This window comes from Cydia pomonella, chromosome 18 (assembly GCF_033807575.1).
Source record: "Cydia pomonella isolate Wapato2018A chromosome 18, ilCydPomo1, whole genome shotgun sequence".
Lineage (NCBI taxonomy): Eukaryota > Metazoa > Arthropoda > Insecta > Lepidoptera > Tortricidae > Cydia > Cydia pomonella.
The window spans coordinates 11,312,690-11,339,675 of NC_084720.1; the positions used below are offsets into that span (position 1 = coordinate 11,312,690).

Here is a 26,986-nt window from a genome sequence, read left to right on the forward strand (position 1 = left end):
TAGCACAAATCTAAAAACCGTATTAATCACGTTCGCAAAAACAGCACCGCCATGATTAGAAAGAAGGCATCACAATGGCTACCCTTTCTTTGTGAAAACGCATCAATTTGGCCGGAGGTGGAAACAATAGGAAGGCCACGGGCAGGAGACGAGATGATTGACGAGCACGGGGGGCGGGGGTCAGTCTGGCACGCCATCTTACCTATGTCACTGTGCCAGTGAAAAAATGGTTATTTCAGATTTAATCCGGAGATTAAAATCTAATTTCTTAAAAGCGGTGGTGGCCGAGTGGATATGACGTCCGACTTTTAATCAGGAGGTCGTGGGTTCAAATCCTGGCTCGTACCAATGAGTTTTTCGGAACTTATGTACGAAATATCATTTGATATTTACCACTAGCTTTTCGGTGAAGGAAAACATTGTGAGGAAACCTGCATACATCTGCGAAGAAATTCAAAGGTATATGTGAAGTCCCCAATCCGCATTGGGCTAGCGTGGGGACTATAGCCCTCTCGCGCATGAGAGGAGGCCTGTGCCCAGCAGTGGGAGGTATATAGGCTGAATTATTATTTTATTCTGAAATGGAATTTACAGAAAGTTATATAATTTATGTATATTAAATAATGTAAATTAATAATGAATAGGAATTTCATTTTTAACATCAATTTACATATATTATATAACTAAGCAAATGTTCCTAAAGAAGTAATGAAAAATATAAGACCTCGACTAAAGGAATTGATTAAAGTTGTCAGTTGACGGTTACTTGGGCCCATTTTTTTATTATGTCTGTTTATTTTTTCGATGTTTTTAAATTGACACTAAAGTTAATAACAATAGCTAAATCGAAAACTTTTGAGTTCAAAGGATCGCATACAGTTTTACTATCGAGAAATAATTTTAAAACACCTTATATAACATTTGTAATAATGTACCTATGTACATACACGACTCACGTTTTAGTTTTACCAACATTGATGTAAGATTTATTAACTTGAGTGAATATCAATACAATTTACAAAGCAAGCACCAAACAGGTATTTCACACTCAAAGCATAAAAGTCAATGAAAACAGGAATTATGATTGAACGATGAATCGATGAAAAGATGAAACAACAATGAATGAACAAAAGCAAACGTGCTCCGATGATTTGAATGGCTTGAAAAGCAAAAAATGGATATTACAATCGTGTTTACTTAATGGTCGACTGAGTGAGTGAAGAATGTATGCTGAATTCATTTTAAATATGACTTTCATAACTGATGCGGGGATTTATAGCCGATATTTATATTATTCTTGTCAATCCTAGGTTATTTATTAGCTACTGTTAATGGTAGCTGAATCATGGAAAAGTTTGAAGCAAGAATGATCATTTCTAAATTATTTTATTTATTTTCGAAACTGAATTGGGCGAACATAAAAGCATCAATGGCGTAAAACGATGTCATCAATAATCAAATTGGAACACCCTTCTTTCTGTACCTGTAGCAATATAAACCTTTTGTGTCTGTGCCACTATCACTTTCCGCTTCATTCGTGAATTATTACAAGTACCTATAGCTGCTACGCGCTACGCCGTAGCAAATAACTGCGTCATGCCCTTGTCTTGCACTCATTTAGTGTTAGAACTAGCCCGTAGAATCTGCCCATAATATTAACCGCGTAGAATGATGATAAAAACTATCCTATGTACAAAACTAGAAACTTCCCTGGGACTCAATCTACGTCCATACCAAATTTCATATAGGTAATCGATTCAGCGATATAAGTGTGAAGAGGGAATGACAGAAATATAATATCTTCATTCTTTATATAAGTAAGAAAAGGATTGTATTTTAGCCTCCATCGTTTCAAATATTGACTGTAAGTTAAATTAAGTAATTTCATTGAATTTTCCCCTTCGGCCGCGTACGCAACCAGAGCTTCGTAACCAGATGCGATCGAAAACTATTTCTGCCTTGTACGAAACCGGTTGCGATCAAAAACTAATTTCGTCTTACCCGTAACCAGTTACGATCGAACACTTCTCGTTCTTATACGAAACCAATGTCTGGGCCATCTAGCTATAGGTTTTTTTCAAATATTTTGTCATGATACTCATGATAATTTCTTATCCTGAATGTCAGTGCTCCATGTCTCTTAAGCCAGTGTCTTTTAAGGAACGAGGTTACATTGTATTTGCCAACAAAATATTTGAATATTATCAACTGGTACAATTTTTGTGTTCTGATTTTTGACTAGATATATAACGTGTACAGTACTTATACTGTATAACAAGGTGTATAAATATAATCTTAGCTGACTTTATCAACGGTCGAAAGGTTTCGTACAACAAAGAAAAGTGTTCGATCGTAACTGATAACTAGTAAGACGGAATTAGTTTTTGATCGCAACCGGTTTCGTACAAGGCAGAAATAGTTTTCGATCGCATCTGGTTACGAAGCTCTGGTTGCGTACGCGGCCGAAGGGGAATTTTCCCGACAATTAATACCAATTGAATACCAATATTTCTCCAATTAATCCGCTTGGATCAACAACAACATACACACGCACACATGAAACAAACATGAAACTATCCATGAACGTTATTCTAATTTTAAAATCGTTATTAAGGTATGATTGGTTCGCTCACGCTAATTGGTGCCTGCGAGTCTTGTCAAGGTCGTATCGAAACATTATCAAATTGTAAAATTTACGGTCTGTGTTATTTTAAATTGCTCTTTGTGTTTAGAGAAAAGCAAGAAAACGTTTTGTTTTGATATCGAATAATCTTAATATCTTACGAAATATTAATAGTGCGTTACGCAATCGGAGAACAAAGACCTCAATTGCCGTTTGTTATTGTTTTGTATTGACGGCGTCCACCGTGGGCGACGCCTAAATATAGGCTGAATGATGTCCCCTGCGGTTTCCAAATTAATGTTGTTCGCTTGTTTATGTAACCGCCGAGAATAAACAATGTGAACTTGGAAAGATTTACACCGGACAAAAATAAATCACCATGTCTATCGTAAGTCTGATTGCGACCCAGCGAATTTTCGGAACACTCACCATTTATATTTGTAAATCAAATATAATATTATAATACTCAAGTCGAATTGTTTGTTACTCATAATTATACTAAGTATAAGTAATTTAAAATAACGATAACACACATTTAAGGATTACTCACGCTATAGAACGGTCCGGTTCCGGGCCAGGGCAACCGACACTTTCGTTTTCTATGAGAGATGACCGGTGATCACGAGATGCTTTCTATAGGAAAAACGTGGCCGTTATAACGTGAGACGTGAGTCATACCTTATACTCCCTTTATCACTTTTTTATTATTTTTTTTATTGTCTGTCTTTACTTTATCTCGGGACTATGGGGTCCCGGACATTCGGAAGGCGTGCATGGGGCCGAAGCCAACACGTAGAGGCCCATTGTAATAGACAATTTACTAAATGTGATGTGACACCAACCGACGATTATCCCTGTATGCACTTTAGCAATGCACCCAAGGATAAGCCCCGGTTAGTGCAGGGCTATTGTAAACAGCGGCAATAAGAAACAGGGCTATTGGGTTGAAATACTAGTGGACTGGTAACCGGGACTATGAAGAAGACTATGGCACCTGCCCTAATCATATGTTAAAAACATGAAAAAAAAGTGGGCAGGTAACTCACAATATGGGTCCCCGAAAACGGCCGCTCGCACGGAGCGACAAGGGGACAACATTGCGTGAGCGGCTCAGGGTGTGGAGAGATGTGCGCCGCTTTCTACCCAGTGGCTGTAAACAGCCACTGTGCCAACTCGCATCTTATGCATATTTCACTTCCACCTGCGAGCATATAGCTCTGACACCCCATTCTGGACGGCCGGTAAAGGCAAGTCAGAGGTGAGAGTCCTGCGGCCCCTGCTCAGTGTTCACTCTAGCCGGCCAATGAAGGCAAGCCGGAGAAAGGAGCCTGGCCGACTCTCGGTGGTATGGGACCTAAGCGACGTCACTTCCCATTCAGCTCGCCACAAGCTGCCCTGGGTGCTTATTATTATACAGATTGCACTAAAAACGGTAACATGATATCCATTTGGAACATTATATTTTATTTTGGTTTTACATAAGTGCTATTCTTACACAGAAATCGTCTTCTGGAGCTATTTTGACTGATGTAAGTGAATAAATAAAGAAAATAAAATACGAAAAAAGGGATAGTTTTCCGCATTATTGCATTATGCCCAATCCATTTCCGAACATGGTTTATTGTAAAGTTCCTCATTCTCGTCTCGTTATACACACAAATACAATTTATAAAACTCCTACGTGGACTTTAAATGGAGCCAGCAAACCTTAATACAGCAGGCTAAATGAATAAGGAACTGAAGAGTCTTTTGTGTGCCCCTGAATGGACTTGGAAAGTTTCAGTTTACGAAAAAATACCTAGGTAAGGCTGTATTCAGGGACGAAAAGGGGATAAGTACCAAAATAACACATTCAATACGAATATCAGTGCTTGTTTAAACGTGATTGTACACTAGCGTGAGGAAAAAGTCTCAACCAATACGTTTTCGATATTTATATTAAATAAAGTGACAAATCTTAGAGAACTGAGGCGTAGATTACGTTAGATTTAAAGTTAAATGACCTTTAAACTTGGCAACTCTATCGTAAATATCAAATTATTATTATTATTATGGTAGTGTCGTCAAATACTTCTCTGCAGATTTAACTTATACGAGTTAGTCCCATCTCTCTAGCTCGCGAGCTATATGTTGAAAGGCGGCCGCCAATTCATATTGCAGCGCCATCTGTTGTCGAGTAGCAAAATTGTTTCAAAAGTTTGCAAGGAAAAGTTTACACATTTAAATCATAAGTTACAGATAGATTTATATGTAAAATTAGGATTTCTTTCGGAAATCTTGTGCACGTAGTTTGTATAACTGTTTTGAACATTTGATTTTCCACCATGTTTTAATAAATCAATATAACAAGGTCAAGGTAGAAAATCAAATGGCTTAATCTTTCTACCCAGCACAAAACTGACTTTGAAATGCCCATAGTAAAACGTTCAATGACAAACAAATATATGATTGACACGAATCTGACATGACATGACTAGCTTGTTAGTTTTATTGTCACAATCCACGATAGTAAGGAAAATTGCCCATCACTTCTTTTTAATTCAATTCAATTCAAATTATTTATTTCAGACTACATGCCCATAGATAAAATACAAAAATAATAACAATATCAAATTAAAATACATGGCAATGACTAAAAAATAAAGAAAAATAAATCAAAATAAAATTAAACACTGTCAAAAACAAGAAAATTAAAAAAAAGAAATACATCAAAACTGATACCTAAAATTAATGTTAAAATTGCACTACTTATACTCCTCGGATAGCTCTCTTGCTATCTTTGGCATATATTCATGATTTTACAAATTGTTACGTGTGTTGAGATAAAAAAATTAGGGGATTTTTTTATATAGCAAAAGACTTATCTTTCATTTTAATTTGGCAAACGATGTACCAATCACCCTCTATTATAAAAAAAAAACACTTAATGACATGCATTGATTTTTAACTAAAAATATACCAAGTACCAACTTTTCAGCACCTATTTGTATCGCTGAAGTAGCCAAATGACGTCGACTCGTATGAAAGAACGTCTACAAAACATAATACAAGTAAGACGTTTGTTGTCCGTCGTCGGCTACAAAGAAGGCATTTTGTTTTGTGCTGCTACAAAGAGCAGTGCTCAAGGTCGTCGCGCCCTTCTATCGAAGGCTAACTGTTTGTATAGCCTCCGATATTGCAGATTAACCCTCGTTCCCCGTTTCGCCCGTCACGGCGTTACCTGAAGTGCCCCATAAAAGATACGGCGATAAAATAGTAGTTGTAACAGACCTTGCTGATATCGTGGTTCTCCCGCGGTGGACTAGATGGCAGTAGTGTGACTCAAGTTAAATTGTGTCCTATAGATGGCGTAATTTGTCGAATTCATATTGACCAAATTGTTAACTTTTAATCTCGGTGCGTTAAATGTGAAATTAATTACTCAAGAGAGTTAATAAAATTAGATTTGGTTAATCTGAACCTAAGTATTTACTGCTCAAAATGTTCTTTGGTCAATTATTATTAAAAGTTACTTTTATTAGGTATAATGCTATATATATATAGCATTATACAAGTCTAGTTGTTCCTGTTTTAGTACCCAGCTTCTTATGAGAATCATATTGCAAAAATACGAATTAAAGGACCTCAATCTATTTTTATAATGTTCCTGAAACAACAAATGTCAAGGCTACCTTTCTGTTCATTGCCATCAGGTCACTTAGATAGGAAGTTGAATCATATTTATTATTGTGCTGTGAAATATCACTATTTGCGGAAAAATATTACTTGATAAAGTGTTTATTACGTATTCCACTGAGATGCGAATAATGTATTTATTCAATTCTGTTAACAGCATCTTACGATATAGAACGGATCTTAGCGGGCATACATAATCAATGGAGAAATAAGTTAGCGATACAGTTTCCGTGAACTAATTCATTCTTTAAAAGTCTTTTGATCACTTAGAGCCGGCTTATTGAAGAACTTTCGAAGGACGATACTCGCAAGTTTGATTGAAGAAAGGCAATCGCAAGATTGTCAAAATCTACAAAAAAAGGTTATGTCACTGAAAGGAGTCAGGTACGGGGTGGGGGGCGGGCGGCGCGGACGAGAAGCCCCACCGGCCGCCAGTGCTCACCCGGCCCCTAGCTCGCGCGCATGTCCTTTACGCCGAACCCTTTCAAATCTCCACACAGAACGCGGCTCCGTTACATAACATCATTCGTGGGGCATTAAAACCTCATAGTGTTAAGGCTTTTTTCTGTGATCCATACATTTTTGCACATTTTACACGCGTAGATAAGTTAGCGTTACGTAAGCCGCGGCCGTCCACGAAGCTTTGCTTGCCTCCGCTTTATTGTGATATTCGGTTGTGATATTCGTTTTAGGCCAGCTTTTTGCTCGTAGTGTAGTCAAGTTGTAACGCACAATAGTGTATGTAACGGAGTTGCCTGCGTCCAAGCCGCCGTTGGTCGCTGAGTGTGGTTTGATCCTACCTGTTGATCTTTCCTGTGCGATCCTGTCCTGGTTTCCCGTCGGGTCGTACGGTGAGCGCGAGTTCCGAGGACTTGTTGAGCGGCATGAGCGCGTAGGCGTCGAGAGTGGCTCGGCACGGCTTCGCGCGGCTGGTGGCGGCCCGCCACGCCATCTGGCGGCTGCGGCGCTCCGGCTCGCAGCCCGCGCACAACTCCAATGACCACGAACAGTCAAACCACCTGTATGTCTCTTCTCTGTCTCTTCACATGTTCTGTCTTGCAAGCTTTTGTTTCTATGTAACCTATGTATTTTTTCCTCTTTTTTTGCAAAAAAAAAACAGTAATAGTCCACTTATACACTATCAAGAGTGTACAACTCTATCTAATTGGAAACTGATTACTAACTCTTAACTGTGCGTTGTTTAGAAAAGTATAGCACAGTAAATCATGTTAATTTCCAGTTAAAAACAACAATGCAGAATTTTCTCTTTTATTAAAATTGCAAAACTTTACGCGTTAACAAAAGCGCACATAAAGCAAATTCCCAAAGTGCCTATTCGCCACAAAGAACGGGGGCTCGCATAAAAAGAGCCAAATAAGCTGCTAGGCAAAAGTCTAGTCAACTTTACGTGGTTCTATTTTCGTACGCTCTTATTAAGTTTGTTTTCCGCTGCTTGCCAGATGCTCACTTTTCTGCTTTACATTCCTTCTTTCATATTTTCCATTCCACAAAGCCGCGTCAGCTGGAGCCGACCACAATAAATGTTTCCTCGCAATCGTTGTTTTATTTTGCGCTTTGTCCACCGACAGCGTCCATTCAATGTTACCTGTATGCGCTTATGTTGTAGTTCAGTGTTATGGTGCGTTTACACATTGGCACGCGGCCGAGATTGCGCGGGTGCACAAACGCTCGTTGGCCGAATGTGATGACGTGCCTTTAAAAGTTCAATCGATACGTAATGACAGCGTACGTAACACCAGCCGCGCTTAGCTTATCCACTGTATGTGCATTTCAAAACATTGTATACCTTGTTCCCGTGCACTAAGGTACTCATTTGAACGAGGTTTTTCCTGAAACTCAGATGTACTTACTGTAGGCATGCTAAGCACGACTGATCCATCATATTGCACTGAGATGTATGGTTGTCTGTGTTTAAAGATAGCCTGCGTGCGATGCGCGGTCCTGTCAGTATGACTAATCTTAAAGAACTATGAGGGTGCGCTGTATGTAGCTATCATGTAGTAGGTTAACAGGTATTGTATAGAAGCCAGTGCCAGTCATCGACAATTGTAGCGGTATTAAACAACTGACTAAATTAGTCCCCTATCATGCATAATGCAATCAGCTAATGTATCAGACAGAATTTATCGGTGTGATCACTTTGTTTTTGTCTGTACATGTAGATCTCCCTGAATTGAGACTTCATAATTTACAAAATATTTTTACAAATCTTTTAACTGCGGTTTTTGGATCCTGGTAAGAGCTTTATTTGTGCGTTCATTACGAATTTGGCCTCTCATCCAAGATTTGTCGGGAAAAAACTTTGCAGTTCCCGATCTAGTTCTCAATGCAAACAAAAGATGTGATGGTAATAAAACAAGAATTCAAAACGAACCAAAGCGTGATAGGGCATAATGAATGTTTTAAACTAAATTATTCCAAAATCTTAGAGTGCCTATGAGTACTTTTGCATGTCTATAATTCATACAGATGGTATAGGTACCATCCTAATAATAGGATAGGATAGGATAATATAGGTATTATCCTATATCCTAAATTAGAGTAAAAAATAAAGAATAGAATACAAACGAAAAATAAATGATTTTCAATTTTAGGTATGGTAGCTATCGAAAAGTCATTGAACTGGCGTGAATTGCTGTAAAAATGAAAAGCTCATGCAACTTTAAAATCCATCAACCTCAATTAGGTTTTTCTGCGCTGGTAAAAGAACATGTCGCTATTATATCGAATATTTTTTATTTATTTATATCCCGGTAGGGCATTTATTTGTGTAATGAGGTCAGATATTTATTCCTGAGTCATGGATGTTTTCTATGTAGGTATTTGTATAAAATGTGTTTGTCCACGTATAGTTTACATTACAGAAGGTCTTGTTTGGACTCGTGTAACTGTGAAATGTTTTAACTAGGGCTGTCATTTTGATGTCATATTTTAGCTGATAGCCTGTACTATCATTTAACAATAAAAAAAAGTATAATAAAATAAATAAAAATAAAATAAAAATTATTTATTTCAGATCAAAGATCCATATTATGTTAGTACTTATACTCTAGACTTAATAACTATAGACTTAATAAGTCGACCTCGTTTTCGAAAAAAAGATAAATTGTAAAAAAAAGTCAATTTTTATCTTTATTAATAATTCTTGAGTAATTGTGGAAAAAACTCTGATATTTATGCTTGAAATTTATGCCCAATTCATAAGCTATCGACTGATTATTATTTTTTACATGTGCGATAGGTAAAAATGGATAGATAATGGTACATTAATCAAGTGCAGTCGTGTTTGGCGCCATAAAACATTTAAGGGGTGGATTTTTTAAATGGTTGCGAAAAAACATAGGTATGGGGGGGGGGGGGGGTGATTTGTCGATAAAATTCATCTTTACGTGCACAAACACATTGTATTATGTATATCGTTGTCTGAGTACCCACAACACAAGCTTCTTGTACTTACCGTGGGACTTATTCAATTTGTGTAAGAATATTTATTTATTCATTTATGTAACGTTTTATTTGCAAATAAACACACACGGCAGCTACACGCAATTACACTAAAATGTTAGCCTAGTAATACTAAAAAAAAGTGTGCATATTCGATTTTGTTTCGATATTTGTTTTTTTTTTTTAAATCACAGCTGGGAGAAAAATTGGATAAAATTTTACGTATACAGATAATTCATGAATTTCATGATATAAAATAAAACATAGTAGATTTTATCCCGGAGTTCATTACCTACGGGATTGTAATTGAGGTTGAAATTTAGCATGGAAATAATAGGGGGGTAGCTTGAAGGCTTCTACGCGTTTGAAGTCACGGACTGAGGCTAGTTTGTCTTAAATTGCTATCATTTTCAAATTAGAAAGAAGCGCGTGACTGGAGGTTTTCCCACGCCTAGCTCTTTCTACCGAATACTATATCATTAAAGTGCGAGTATGTCTAACTTGCGTGTTCGAAAGTTCACTGGCCGATATTTATAAGTGAAATAGGCACAGAGGCAGACGGTATAAATGGCCGGTTCAATGCACTTCATTGATTATTTATATAAAAGTCAACTGCGTTGTGTCGGTAGTTCCAATCCCACTTAACCTATACACGTAGGTTATATACTATAAGTAAGGTGACGTTTTCTACAGGTACGGTTGCCATCAGATATATCGGAGCGGTCAAGGTGCTCACAAATATCTGGCCGCGTAGCCAACGTTACAATCGTTAACGCTCCGTAGCGTAGCGTAGTCATCTCTCTCTATCACTCTTCCATATTAGTGCGACTGTGACAGTTGCGTTTCGTTCGCCACGGAGCGTGAACGATATGCACGTTGGCTACGCGGGCCGAACACGCCTCTATTGTCAAGGTTAGAGTGCGTGTTTAGATATTTTTGAGCACCTCGGCCGCTCCGATGTATCTGATGGCGACTGTACCTACTACTACTACTAAAGCTTGATAAAATTATAAGACTTCAAGCTAACTTGATCATTTACATTATAGCGGCTATTGGAAACCGAGTACCGTCAACCGGGGTGAATAGGGATGGCTGGGGTGAATAGAGAAAAAAATATTATTTACCTGATAATTTCTTAATAACTACTACTAACTAATCCATACAAATCATATTATACAAAATCTACTATAATTTTCAATCGAATGATACAATTTGTATGGGTATGTTTTTAAGAAAATGTTAGGTAAATCGCTTTTTAAGTTTTGTCCCTATTCACCCCAGCGATCCCTAATAACCCCGGTTGACAGACTGACGATATATATGACTATGTACGGGGTACTGTTCCAAACCATGTATTGATTAATTTACATTCATATTATTTTTACCTCTTTCAATATATATTTTTTATGAAATTTTGTAATATAATCAATACAAAAAATAGTAATTATTCTTATTTGTAATATTTATATATTCAAAGACAAAATTAAAGTATAGTATATAACTCGTCAAAGTTCTAGTTCTTGGTTATAAAATTAAAATCACGTATTAAATAGATAAATGAGTATGAATATGAGTTGAATTTTATTTCTAATGTCGACTACTATGGAGCTCGCTATTAGTCTTACCATGCGATAAAAAACTCCGATGCCTACTTATAATAGATACACTAGATAAAGCAAATATCAAGATTTTAATTGAAACCAAGCGTGCCAACTTTTTACCACCTACTGTGACGTTACAGCCAAAAGTGATGGGAAATCCAAACCAATTCAAAGACCGATACATTTCGATTTCTGACAGACGAACCAATGATATTTTTCGCAACTTTTTCCCTTCAATAAAACTGGTATTTTCAAATGTATGGAACAAATAGGTACTGAATTTAGACGGGAACCAGTCTTTACGTCGTGTAACTGCAATCCATTTTTCTTTTACGATGGAACATGTGGGAAACTAAAATACCTAATGAAAGTTTTTTTTAAACAATAGAAATTTATAAACATACTAACCGTATAAACATATAGAAGTATATGTCCTCCTTTTTTAAAGGTTTCGTGTAAAATGAGAACATTTTTTTTTGTCAATAACTACTAATAAAATTATAATAATCATTCGTCTGTCCAATATCGATAAAAATCGATTATTGCTGAATTATTAATATTAGTTAATTTTTACTCGTTATTACTCTAAAAGATAATATAATCACAATTTAAAAAAAACCTTCTTTAATATGTATATACTCTAATATTTTTTCAAACTAAAGTATTTTGAGTAAGTTAATATAGAATGCTATAATTAATTAAGTTATGCCCGTCAATCTCCAGGGTAAGTGATGAGGTCATGATGAACTCAAATGACATGGAATATTTAAATAGTGCTCGTAGATCAGAATACTTGATATATAAAGTACTTTATTAAATTCCTCTCGTATGACATCTTCATTTTATTTGAATATTATAATTTCAAAAATGTCGTTTGCAATACCTACTTTTATTAACGTAGGCATAAGAAGTGTACATTTTGAAGTTTGGATTTATTCAAGTTAAGTATTCATAATTTAAGACAAAATGTTTTTTATTCAATTTTTTTAAATTATTTATTTGATAAAAGATTAAAAAAATATACTTACTCCTAATCTACTTCTCAAGCGGGTTTGACATAAAACAGCATAAAGGTACAATTATTTGCACTATACAAGATTCAGAATTAAACAAGATACAAAATTAGACAGTGTGCATTGGGTGTAAATTGCATTTTGTCAACATTACCTGAAGATAGCTTTAGGTACCCTATGCTATCTGAAAAACAAAAACCGATTAAAATAACACTGAAATAATTAGATTTTTACGCTAGGATGACGATGATTAACTGTAGAACAAATCACTACTACAACACCTGACTAAATATGTCATTGAATAAATAAGAGGGACGAATATCAAAGCTAATGACATGACTCTCGCCAGGCTAGCCCTGACCAGGGAAGTTTCATAATAAAGTGATCGCATTATATATTTGGATGAAGCCGTGCCTGACTTTATGTGACGATCTGGAATTACAAATAACTACTTGTTTAGCGCTTCTAACTTTGAATATTGTAATGATTTCGACAATTATGTTAAGTTTATTATTATGCATTGAGAAATTTAGTAGATGGCGTGTCATTCAACTCTTTTTTTATAGAAAATATACTTGGAAATCTTAATTTTATAGCATTTCTTATAACATGCGCCGTTTTAATCTTATTGCAATAATATTATTTAATGGAGTATGTACCTAACCGTACGCAGCTATATCCAAATAAATAGAACTTCTCGGAAAACATTCTCAAGGAGCCTCACTCTTCGTTCACAACGACTTCACTGTGAAGATTTGCTTATTAAAATACGTCACTTTATATAAGAAGAGCCCGGTGTTTGTTATTCATAATGCTTTCCACTTAAGCCGCGTTTGCCTCACTCACGAACTACATTCGTGGGAAACTAATGTACGTTGATTCCTGAATACAAACAGCTGTTAAGGATCTTGGAGCTGCACTACACTGGTTCGCTTAGTAAGTAAAGGGAATATTAAGCCAGCAACATTTTCATTGCTAGTCGAAACACGTCCCACGCCCCCGTTCCAAGTTCTCCCTGTTGAATTCTATGACAAAAATAATTTTCTTACGATCTAGATAAGTATAAGCGGTGGCAATGGTTGAGTGGTAGAGAATGCCTTAAGGCATTAAGTCCGCCATTTGTATTTTTTTTTATTGTGCAATAAAGGTTAAATAAATAAATAATGAATAAAATAATGTATTTGAAAGGAATTTTATATTCATCAAAAATGAGATGTAAAGGAAAAGTCGTTTAGACTTTGCCATTTATGTAAATGTTAACAGAAATGTATGTAATCCGTCATTGTATACAATTCCTAAAATCGCCCGGAAATGTGTGAAATAAATTATATTACACATATTTCCTAGGAAATCTATACATTTCCTAAATGGCGGTCAGAAATGTATTAAAATCAAGATTTCTGGCAAAAATTAGTTTTCGTGGGGGTCGCAATTGTAACCTCACCATCTTCCTCGCGATGTCCCGGCATTTTCTTGCCATGGCTTATGGGAGCCTCGGGTCCGCTTGGCAACTAATCCCTAGAATTGGCGTAGGCACTAGTTTTTACGAAAGTGACTGCCATCTGACCTTCCAACCCAGAGGGTAAACTTGGTGTTATTGGGAGTCCGACTTCCTCACGATGTTTTCCTTCATCGAAAAGCAACGGGTCAATAAAATCAATTGATATTTCGTACATCCACAGATAATTATATCTGTGCAAACATCGGTTCTAACCTAACTTGAACTATTTTTCCGGCAACATTTCCTTTTTGTAGGGGTCGCAATTCTAACCTAACCTAACCTACTCTTACAGGCGACAATTAGTTTTCGTCGGGGTCGCAGTTCTAAAGTAACGTAATCGACTTTTCTGGCTACAGTTTATTATGTGCAATTTAGCAGTATATTACCGTGTTTTATATTAATGTTATAAAGGTTTAGTTTTATACATTTCCTAGTACAATATTGGGATTTCTACAATTCGTAGGAAATGTATACATTACCCAGGATACTTGTGTATTATAAAATATTTGAAACAATATTTTATACATTTCCTAAATAGCCTTGGAATTGTTTACATTTCCTAGGAATTGTACACAATTCTTAGATCTTATACATTTCCGGTGACATACATTTTTGTATCATTCAATAAAGATGTGGTTTATTTTACAGCATAAACATTTTGATTTATTGTTACAGACAGAGGTGGTGGTGGTAGGGGAGACAGAGGAGTAAATTTAATTTCATTTTATAAATAATAATAAAAAAATGGCTAGATTACGCAGCATCAATACAAATACATTTATTTCAATAAGCATAACATGACACGTGTAGATAAATACCTGTAAATAATTTATTCCCTTTATAACCTTAAAATTCGTCGATATAAAAATATACTATCAACTCTTTAAGTTTTGTTCTACGTGAAAGTTTTCAAGGCTTTAAACTTATTCAATATCAAAGTTCTTTCGCTCGGGAAAATCACGAGTGCCGTTAGCAATATTTAATGACAGTGAAACTATAACTTACCTAACTGCTTCAAACCCCAAAGTGTTTTCAAAGTAGAACTTATTAGTGCGCATATATCACCTTTTTGAGATTAGAATTACTTGAATAAAATAGTAATATTTTTATTTGAAAACACACACACAAATGAATCAAAATATGTAGCTATACATTTTGTATTCGACACCTAACATAACCGTACTAAAAGAAAGTAGGTTCCACGAAATTGCCTCATCTCAGCATATTGCTGATGACTTCAAGCGCTGACCTTCCGATGACACCTTCACGACATAAAATAAACCGGAATATATTACATATAGTGGACAAATTATTGATTAAGAAAAGTTATAAAGAAAAAAGATACAACATAAATATATACATAAAATTAAATTGAATTAAAAATGACAGATGATTGGAGTAGAATACTGTATCAGTCCAATCATACCTTACGCAAACTTGATGGCAAAGACAGACCAAACAGATTGGTTGATAGTAAAAAAAGTGAGTCTCAATATATTATTGATTATGAAAACTATAAATCAATCTTATGAGTCCAGCGCCGATAAATGCAAGCAGCAAACCCCGTACAAGCGTTGCCACGCTTAATTATAAGCTCGTATTAGGATAAACTTACCGAGGGAATCAGTACGTCACTTGCAGCATCAATGGTTTCTCTGCAGCGCCACATTGTAAGCATCAAATGAAAACCGTACATTTCAAAATTCAAAATTCAAAAATTTATTCTGCAAGTAGGCCTCAAGGGCTCTTTTACAAGTCAATACAACATTTATAGTAACATCATATAGTGACATGAAAAATACATAACAACATTTATAAATACAACAGCCAATACCTGGGTAAACATTACATAATAATAATCTTAAAATAAATAATTAATACAATACAATAGAGATGTATAGTCTATAGTTAAAAACACATTAAATCTGGAGATGTAAAAGGTCCCCAATGTCAGAGTACTAATACTAATAAAATTTGGAGGTGTAAAGTCTCTCCAAGTGTCAAAATAAAATTTATACTAAATAAATAAACCGCGTCTGGACTGTTAAACTAGCAGTCTCATAAACTAATGCTACATTCTGTACATAACTAGTATGTACCAAGTCAAGTATATTATACAATATGACAGAGACGTATAGTCTCCACGGTAAATACATTAAGTTTGGAGATGTATAAGGTCCCCACGGTCTGAGAAAAATAATAATACACAATAATAAGGTTTGGAGGTGTAAAGGTTCTCCAAATGTCAAAGAATAAAAAAAATAAAAAATTGTATGAAATACATATTTCACGTCAAGAGACTGTTAAGCTAACAATCTTAAAACTAGTTCTACAGAATACATAACTACTATGTATTTAATATGTCAATTGTCATCATCAAAATAACTAAAACATAACAAACATTCATACATAAGGTTGAACAGCTAGAAACAACAGCGCCATATGCCTCTCCGGGACACTGCACGCAAAACTATTACAGTTTTTGAGACTGGATACTTGGCCATGATTCCGTGTCTCCCAAGTAGTCATCTATTTTATAGTATCCCTTTTTGAGAAGTGCATTTTTGACGTATTGCTTGAATGAAGTATAGGGCAGGTTCCATGCCTCTAAGGGTACTTTGTTATAAAATGTTACACAGTTTCCCATGAACGATATTTTAACTTTCTGTAGACGAAACTTGGAGACTACTAACTTATGTTTATTTCGCGTATTATAACTATGGATATCAGACAGTTTCTTAAAGGACTTTATATTCTTATGCGTATACATTATCACATCTAGTATGTATTGTGAAGCTACTGTGAGAATATCTATTTCCTTGAATCGTTCTCTCAGCGAGTCACGAGAAGCCATGTTATAAATAGATCTGATTGCCCTCTTCTGAAGAACGAAGATGGTTTCTATGTCAGCTGCTTTGCCCCACGCCAGTATGCCATAAGACATAATACTGTGAAAGTAACTGAAGTAAACTAGGCGAGCTGTCTCCACGTCAGTAAACTGCCTGATTCTTCTTACTGCATACGCGGCAGAGCTCAACCTTTTCGCCAGGGCAGATATGTGAGGGGCCCATTGCAGTTTACTATCTAAAGTAAGGCCCAGAAAAACCGTATTCTCGACAAGGTCCAGCGTTTCGCCATTTAATGTGATGATAGTTTCAGATTTTCTTACATTCGGCAGCGAAAATTTGACACATTTCGTCTTTTTCGCATTAAGAAGTAAGTTATTTGCTGTGAACCATTCTAGTACCTTTTCCAAAGTTTCATTGACTTGGCTATAATCGCTCAGTTTCCTGTCAACTTTGAAAATTAGTGAGGTGTCATCAGCAAATAAGACTATCTCACATTTATGTTTTACAAGGTTCGGCAGATCATTTATATATACAAGGAAGAGAAAAGGACCCAAAATTGAACCCTGTGGAACTCCGAGCTTTACAGTCATTCCAGTAGACTCCGTTCCATTTACAACCACTTTCTGGGTTCTTTGGTTTAAGTAAGACTTAACAAGGCTTAGAGCTTCCGTTGACAGACCGTAGTGCTTCAGCTTGTGTAGAAGTGTGTCATGCTCCACCTTACAAATCCAATCCACGCAATCAAATGCTTTGGACAGATCGCAGAAGACACCTATAGCATCTAGCGAGTGTTCCCAGGCGTCGTATATGTATTTGTTTTTGTGATCGACACTCAAGGGTCAGCCTCAACCTTTGGTTAAAAGTGAATTCATGTGGGTTAACAGACGCCAGAAATTACGGTTCAGTTGAATAGACTGGCGTGACGTAAGCACGAGTACAGTACCCACAATATATCGAACGTATAAGTCCGAATACGCACAGAAATATATGTTTAATTTATAGGGAGCTAGATAGGTATGGTCTACTTTAAAAATTAACTATCCATAGCTATTAGTGACATGATATTAGTTTTATTATTATATATCAATGTACAATGTAGAATAAAATTGTATTTCTGATATGTAACTATGCTGACTATTTCCTAAAGTACGCACAAAATATCCCCATTAGAAACTTAAGTGTTAAATTTGGATTTTTTTTCCAAATTTGAGACTTAAGTTTATATTTCTATGGAGGCCGATTTTCAGCCCACCGTGCAGCATAGCCTATAGGCAGAGCACGTAGCTCCGTCTACGGAGAGCTGTAACTAGCGAACGGCCGTCTATTTTGAATAGTTAACGGTACAGTAAAATGGGGATACTTGGCATAATTTTTAGACTAAATTATCAATAAATCAATAATTTATGTATGTCTTAAACGTTTAATATTTTTATTAGATAAGACGCATCCTTCTCCATCATTCTACATGCTACACATGCTTGAATTGTTATCGCAGACCGATTAAATGATTTCCTAAAAAGATGTTCCAAATAACCTTTTCAATAATTTTGGGGGATAAAAAAATCATAAAGTTATGCATACCAAACAAGATTTAGCAAAAATAGTTTTAGCTGTTAACCCAAATACTGTGCGTCTATAATAACAGAATGGTAGGGGAGCCCAAGAGTGCAAATTTGGGGTTACTCGCACGCTTCAGATTAACATACTCATACTCATTAATTTATAATATTTTTACATATTACACGTCACAATTTGATTAACATAAGATATGCAGTTATTATTACAGTTTATAGTTACAAGCCATAAGGGAAATACCCTACATCCTGTTGAGTATAAGACCTTAAATAGCAAAAACCGTTTATGAAGTTTAATAAGTATAATAATGATTAAATTTATTGTTAGTGGGGCTGAACCTAATATTGATGATTTATAGTTGATGTGCAATACAACGATCCTTCCTCGGATGACGCAGAAACAAGTATGCAAATAAAACAAAATATCCAAAAAGATTTTCTTTTTTATATACCACGTCGGTGGCAAAAACGCATACGGCCCGCCTGATGGTAAGCAGTCACCGTAGCCTATGGACGCCTGCAACACCAGAGATATTACAAGCGCGTCGCCGACCCTTTAAAAACTGGCACACTCCTTTTTTGAAGAACCCCATACTGTAGCCCCTCGGGAAAACCTGGGCAGGAAGCTCATTCCACAGCCAAAGTGTCCGCGGGAGGTAATTCCTCTTAAATTGCACAGTACGCGACCATTTAAGTTCTAGAGATTTTGAAAAAAAACATTAAAATTAAAAAAAAAAAAAAAAAACAATAAAGATAATACTCCACATTATCGTCAGTTTTAGGTTTAACACAACAGAGACATCCATCTGAACCTTTTGTATAATAATATGTCACTCTCGAGAACTTCAAGATGGTGTTATGTGCAAAAATTCACTACAAGCTTGCGTCACTTCTGAATCGTCAGTCTTTTGAATGGGAACATTTATAGGGTCCACTTAACATCCGCTTTTAATATCTGACATGCTCGAGTAATTTTTTCCCTCAATTTTCCACCCTTCCGTATGACCATCCCGACGGCCCGACCATGTAAACCGGCAGATTAACATACCCTTGTTATCAGAGACATGTTGCGTGACTGATTTCAAATTTATTTTCTGCAAGTAGGCCTCAAGGGCTCTTTTACAAGTCAATACAACATTTATAGTAACACCATATAGTGACATGAACAATACATACAATACTGAAAATACCAATATCTGACGCACTCGAGTTACTCCATGTGATATTTATTTTTTAACATTTTTTAAAATATGTAGACGTTTCCCTGACTTATATAACCTTTTATTCTTCCTGTCATCAAATTTTACGAACCCAATAGGTATCTACGACGCTCGAGTAATTACAAATAGAGTATCTTCGGCTCCCCTGCTATAAAATTTACGTTATTGACAGCAGTAAATCAATTTAAAAAGATACATAGAATATATTTAAAATTTCTATTCAAGTCAAGATTTTTTTTTCCTGTTTTTTCAAATCTGTGAAAAATCACTAAAGTGTATTTGATAGATTTATAATATGTATTAATGTGAAGTTGGTTAAGTACTGCGACCATTAACCAACGTCACATTAAATTAACTATTGTTAGACGAAGATCTACGTTTATACCACGGCTAAGACAGGAAATATACAATTATGAATTCAAAACATATAATTTTAATTTCTACTTAGAAAAGTAGGATACCATTTTCACAGTATGAATGCATGTTTTTTCGTTTAACTATTGGATTCTATAACGCAGGAATTCCTAGTTCGCACCCCATAGGCATAATGTATAATGTTCATGTACAGTTTTTTGTTTTTATTTATTTTCCGTTCAGCCCAGTGGATCTCAATTAGCTGCATTTTAAGGTAGTTACAAATCGACAACATCACAATGATTACGAACCCTTATTCACAAAATATAGATATATTCGTGGCAGGATATATTTTATGTTCGACCAGGCCTCCTTATTTACTAACCAATGTATGTTAAGAAATAAAATATTTCGATAATTGATATCTATTGGAAGACTGGAACAGGCCGTTAATGTAGAAAGCTTTCTTTATTAGATTAATGATCACTCAAAAACACGCTGTTTCATTGTAATTACTAGCATTAAACCGGTCACTCAGTAAAATGATATTTAATCAGTTACATCTCAATTAATAATGGATCCACCTAATAGTCCACTAACATTTAGTATCATGTACAGTTAAAATGTTTTTTATTTTATTATATCGAGGCCTTGTCCTCTTGGGATCTCGAGTTCAATAGCCAACAACATTGTCTATGGAATAAAGTAAGGGAAAATAGACCTTTTTTCCGATTATTTAAGACCCTTGAACTTACTGCATATAAGTTGGCGAACGGGCCCAATATTGATTTAGTGATTATCGTGTACCGCACGCGAATACGAAAGTGAAATCAAATATCGTCTTCAAAGCAACTGCAACTTTATGTTTATAAAAATAAGTGCTACATTGCCTTTGCCTTATGCAACTATATTTAATAAACATAGTTTTGGAATTTCCTAACATGTAGCTAAACTTCAGTAAAACTACGGGAATTTCGAATTGTTTGTACCGGACTCTAGCTTAACATTACTTACTAAGCCTGGCTTGCAAAAACAGCAATTATCTATCACACATCTGTCTATAGCTATCTATTTTCTTATAGGTCATCGAGAAATGATTGTTAAGAATTAGATATATATTCTAATTGATAACTGTGTGGTAAGGAAGCGCCGTTTCATGAAGCCAGGCACTGTTTCACATGGAGACAATTTTCAGAAAGTTTACTGAATACGGAACTTACACTGGATTTACGGTGAATTAAAATGAACATAGATACTCATTTATATCGTTAACAAAACCAGCCAACCCACAGTAGAACTTATTTTCTACAAGCTTTTATTTAAAATTCGCAAGCTAAATTAGACCCATTTACCATTATTTAATTGAGCTGAAACATAAATTAGACCCATTTACCATTATTTAATTGAGCTGAAACATATTTTCACATACATATTTAATGTAAGTTGGATGATAATATTGATAATGCATTATTATGGTACCATCGATCAGTCTGCAATAAATGATTGTATCAAAAATGAATTTATTGTCAAAAAATATATTATATGAAGACTAGACTAGACAGATACTCTTCATCTTAAATCGATATAAAATTGCTACCGATCCACCGATGTAATAAAAGCTTTTACAGTACATATGGTGCTACTTTACCGCATTAGTACGATAATTAGCACATTACGTAACTATGTTGAAAATTTAAAGGGCCATATGTACTGTAAAACGTTTTACGAATAACCTAGAACATGTGCGAATAGGCAATTCGCAACTCGTGTCGATTTAAATCACTCCCTTCGGTCATGTTTTAATTTATCATTTCTCGTTACAAATTTCTTATTTTTCGCACTTCAAAGTGAAAGCCCTAGTGTCTGGCATTAATTGCCTTTTAAACCCTAGCTGTAAACAGAGTTAATACGTTTACGACTAAAATATGGTTCCGAGTTCTAGGATTTCCTACTACAAAACCAAAATATAACTGATAGAGAACCAGAGCCCCTCGTGAAAATTTATACTAGAGGAACAGATGAACGATATCGAAAACATCACACATACGTCTATCTGGTTCTTAACCTATTATATTTATTTTCAAGGATGGTCTTACAAGACCCCATAATTTCGCAATCAGCGTGACGCATCTTGAAATTAATTGGTTTGTTTTGCTTCTGAATAGGTACGCCGAATTTCAAATATTGGTTAGGTGTTACTACTACTGGAATGAACGAGATTTGTGTTTTTATGGATTTCTGCTTTTATAGAACAGGCCTTAATTGTTTTCAAAATAGACGTCTTACTAATTCATTAAGAAAATTTATACAAATCAAATCCAATTTATGCTTATTTATGCTTATTTATTTATGCTTTATAAACGCATCCCATCAACTAAAACGTGCGCGATAGCCGGACAATCGATGAATAAATTTTGCCAAAAATATACAAGGTCACGTTAATACCTACTGGCGAACTAGGTACGTACTAACCTAGACAGTAAGAGTTATGTAGCGGGAGTAGACAATTATTAACATGATGTAGATTGGTAGGTATACAGTTCCTTTTGTGGTTAGCGTAAGTATTAGGTACATGCGTAGAACGTAGAGCCTTAGTAGGCGCTTTTTAACTTTACAGTGTTACCAAAGTTTTATCCTGTACAGTGCAGGACACAGTAGCACATATCAATAGACGTTCGACCAGAATTCAGGATACCATATAATATATTTTGACTGCCTTGCATTATCAGATCATATTTCATGATTTGTAAGCGAAAGTAATTTATTGTTTAATACCTTACGCAATATCTGTTTATCTCAGTAGTAAATCTCTTCAGATCTCAGCCAAATTGGTCAGTACGAATTCCGGACCATTAACCCAATGTCGTTTCATTAGGAGGGTCCGCGAGGCTCGTAAAGGCAGGTATTTTTACTAGTAGATGTTTCGTACAGGCACAAATCGGAGGCATGTTCAAAACATAGATCTATAACTATCCATATAAAGCATCCATATACTCGTAAGTAGGTAGTCTAACGTTTTTAAAATTTCCTTGAAAGGGTCAAAATTTAACAGAAGTTTGCTAACTTTTATGAATAAAGGGGATAATCTATAAACCTCTACTGCCGCTTAAATATTGATATTAGGTGAGATAATCGATACTACATACAATATTATCAAACCTATCGATATGGTTATGATTTTTAGGTCAAATATGTACCAGATCACAGAAAAATAAGTTAATATTTGCCAAATAAATCAAACATGTACAATAGGGCTTATCAGCAATCTGCTAAATCTATCATTTATGTCACCAATGCTGGTTTATCATAAGTTGAAGATGGCTTCCACTGGCGACGGCAAGCCGAAAATATCCTAAAGTGTCCTACACGACTAAAAGGTTAAGTAACTTACCCTTTTAGTCGTGTAGGACGTCTTATGATATAAGTGCTTAACATTTTTAAAATTTTCTATGTTACCGTATAAAATATTCATTATAGAATTTGCCAGTGCTTTGTCTGATATTATTTCTTGATCATCAGCTACAATGCCTTGATGTTCTTTGAACTCTGTTTATTTTGTGACATTAAATGCGCAATAATCGCGAGTAAAAATCTATTATAACACTTACACGAACAACATAATTGCTGACAAGAAGAAGTAGCGCTTCGTGCGAATACTGCCGTTACACGCATAACAGTACTAACAGCCTTTGGAAAAGCAGTTTTAATTCAGAATTTATGCCACTTAAATACGGTACACAATTGAGTATTTTTTCCAATGGCTGATACGGCTGTTATGCGTGGCGGGGCAGAACACGCCACGCCGCCGGCAATCGTCGCGTATTGACCCGTCTATATTTAGCCCAGCTCTGTTTCTGCGAATCTGATCACTTAAGGAACTAATGTATTTTTTTTAAGAAGGCGCAGGTTATTAATGGATGTTAGTTTGGGACCTTGGAATTAATCGGTTAAGTATTTTAGTAACGGGTGGATAAAAGTGAGCCGGTTGAACTTTTGACACGCTCGTGGATATTTTTAACACTAAGCCTCAATAAATAAATCAAATTTGACTTTCGTCTTGTGGACACTCCCTAGGTATCTTTACTTTAATCTATTTAATATCATTATCATAAATTGTTGCAGTTCATAATAATGTATCCTGATCAGTTTATATTGAAACCACATATATGTATTACTATTAAAGCCTGCAAACCAAGTGATATTAAAAGTGAAGCTAATAACAATCACCATGCTTAATTCTACTTATTACAATAATCAAAACAAAGAGCGATACTACAATCCCAGGACTCACCTGAGAAGGCAGAGATAACGAGAGTTTTAGCTTAATGTGCCACGCGTCGGCGGGGGTAGCTGCGTAAAACGCGTCGTAAATCAAGAAGACCCAATTACTCCCACACTGGCATCAACTTATCTCTAATTTTACAGCATTTGAGACAACATAATTATTAGGACAATTAAGGACAAAAATAACCTATGTTATTATTAAACACTTAATTATTGCTGGCTATACTTGGTGCTAGATTATATTCTTCTATAATATACATAATATATAAATGCAACGTTTCAAAACAATGCGTCTAAAAGAAGTGGGTTAAAATCGACCTGGAAGTTTTTATGACATTGTGTATTACAAGTGAACTTTATATACTTAAAAACCGGGGAAGTGCGAATCGGACTCGCCAACCGAGGGTTCCGTGCTTTTTAGTATTAGTTGTTATAGCGGCAACAGAAATACATCATCTGTGAAAATTTCAACTGTCTAGCTATCACGGTTCATGAGATACAGCCTAGCGACAGACGGACAGACGGATGGACGAACAGCGGAGTCTTAGTAATAGGTCCCGTTTTATCCTTAGGGGACGGAACCGGACGGAAAAGTGTAAAAAAGTGTCACGTCTTTGATACTTATCTACTTACTGAAAAATGTATCAAAAATTCAAAATTCAAAATTCAAAAATTTATTCTGCAAGTAGGCCTCAAGGATTCTTTTACAAGTCAATACAACATTTATAGTAACATCATATAGTGACATGAAATAAAAAATAAATAAATAAATAAAATAAAATACATTATAATAATCTTCAAATAAATAATTACTACAATACAATAGAGATGTATAGTCTCTATGGTTAAAAACACATTAAATCTGGAGATGTAAAAGGTCCCCAATGTCAGAGTACTAATACTAATAAAATTTGGAGGTGTAAAGTCTCTCCAAGTGTCAAAATAAAATTTATACTAAATAAATAAACCGCGTCTGGACTGTTAAACTAGCAGTCTCATAAACTAATGCTACATTCTGTACATAACTAGTATGTACCAAGTCATATCGTCCTTAACATAACTAAACATAATTCATTTTGGCGAAGCCATATATTTATTCATTGTTAATGGACACAAAAGACTGAAGAAGGCGGCTGCGACGCAGAACCTATTCAAATGAACACCCTTGTCGTGATAAAAATAGAATAAACTCAATTGTTTCGCCTTGAAAAACATTTTGGGAAATAGGATTTTCATAGGTACCAGTTTATTGTTATGATGAAAAGGTATAACGCAAATTAACGGCCCGCTTCGAACTTTAATATACGTCAAAAATTTGCTGTAGATGCGTTATGGATCAGATATGTCAGTGTAAAAAGTCGAAACGTCACTTTGAATACTGACATGTCCAGTAAATATTAACTTTTTACTAACTTTAGTTATTACTCCGTTTTGTAGTATTTTGATTAAATACCTAGCTAAAAATAATCTTAATTGTTACATTTTATTGTACAATAAGTTCCTAGATTTAATACAAAACTGTAGTTTGTTCTGTACATAGTGTTCATATTATTTAATAGTTGTATGTAGTCTATTAGTTAGTGGTAATTTGTATTTCTTTGCAGATTGATCGGATGCTCCACCGAACACAGTCTATGATCGTAACATGATAAGATTCATATACTAGCCGTGTCTTATCCAACCTCGACATTGGCAGATTGATGGAGCCATAACACGAATAATTTATTGATTGGATACTGACATATCATATCATATCCGATCTATTCGTATCTAGAGCTAATTTTTAACGTAGGTATAATAAAGTTCGAATAGGGCCGTAAGTAGATAGTTATATGTTTTGCAGTCGCTGAATTGTCAGACGTCAACTTTTGAAAATCAGAGTTACCGCAAAATGTTTCGAGCTGTACAGCGCCATCTCGTTTACCTGTCAAATTATCTAAAATTTTACACATCTTACTCAATCAATGTATCTTTGGTACATATTTAACTTCAGTTTTTTAACACTGGCAAATACAGGAGTTATATATATAAACCTAGTCTTTATTTGGTAATTATAATAAATGAAATAAAACCAATGCAATATTTTTCCTCAAGGCGGTAGAAATTTTACAGCTATCAGTGACGTATCAAGAATGCTCCAAATTTTCTCTTAAATGTTTCATGATCAGCGGCGTTACCGATACTTTCGATTTAAGATACTCATAGGCATTCATTATTAAACAATTGCTCAAGCAAATTCCAAATAACATAGACATAGGTATGTGAAGACAGATAAATAAATAAATATTTGGGGACAAACCTATACAATTCGACTTAGCCCCAAAACCCCAAACTAAGCAAAGCTTGTACTATGAGTACTAGGTGACGATATAGATAGGTAATGGATAAATACATACGTATTATATTAAAACAACCATGACTCAGGAACAAAGATCTGTGCTCATCACACAAATAAATGGGACCCGGGACCGTCGGCTTCATAGGCATTACCCACTACCCAACACCTGTCCGGCCGTCAAGACAAGATAGACTAAAATAAGACCATAATACCTAAATTATGCACCTAAACGGAGACAAAATACAATGACTTATAAATGTATGCGTATACCTACGTTAACAAATATCTACAAGTATTTACTTTTTATTGCTTGTTGTACAGGATATAATTTTAAAATAGTTTTAATCTGTCTCTTGAAACAACCGACGACTTACATTTTATGAATAAAGTACCTACTCTACGAAAAACTTTTAATTAAGTATCACAAGCAATTATAAAAGTACCTACAGCCCAACTTCGTAAGAAGCGCAACAGTAAGGGAGTTATTTA

At 35.2% G+C, this 26,986-nt stretch overlaps 1 protein-coding gene across 9 annotated transcripts in view; it reads left to right on the forward strand.

Annotated features, from left to right (window-relative positions):
* Positions 1-26,986, forward strand: part of LOC133527392 (potassium/sodium hyperpolarization-activated cyclic nucleotide-gated channel 2) — a 292,754-nt gene that overhangs the window by 143,487 nt on the left and 122,281 nt on the right. The window contains exon 1 of one of the 9 annotated variants that reach the window (XM_061864371.1): positions 6,688-7,319. The exons of the other annotated variants lie outside the window; for them this stretch is intronic. The gene's annotated coding sequence lies outside the window, so the exon portion shown is untranslated. Of the gene's footprint in view, positions 1-6,687; positions 7,320-26,986 lie in introns of those variants that run through there. 9 annotated transcript variants of the gene reach the window in all.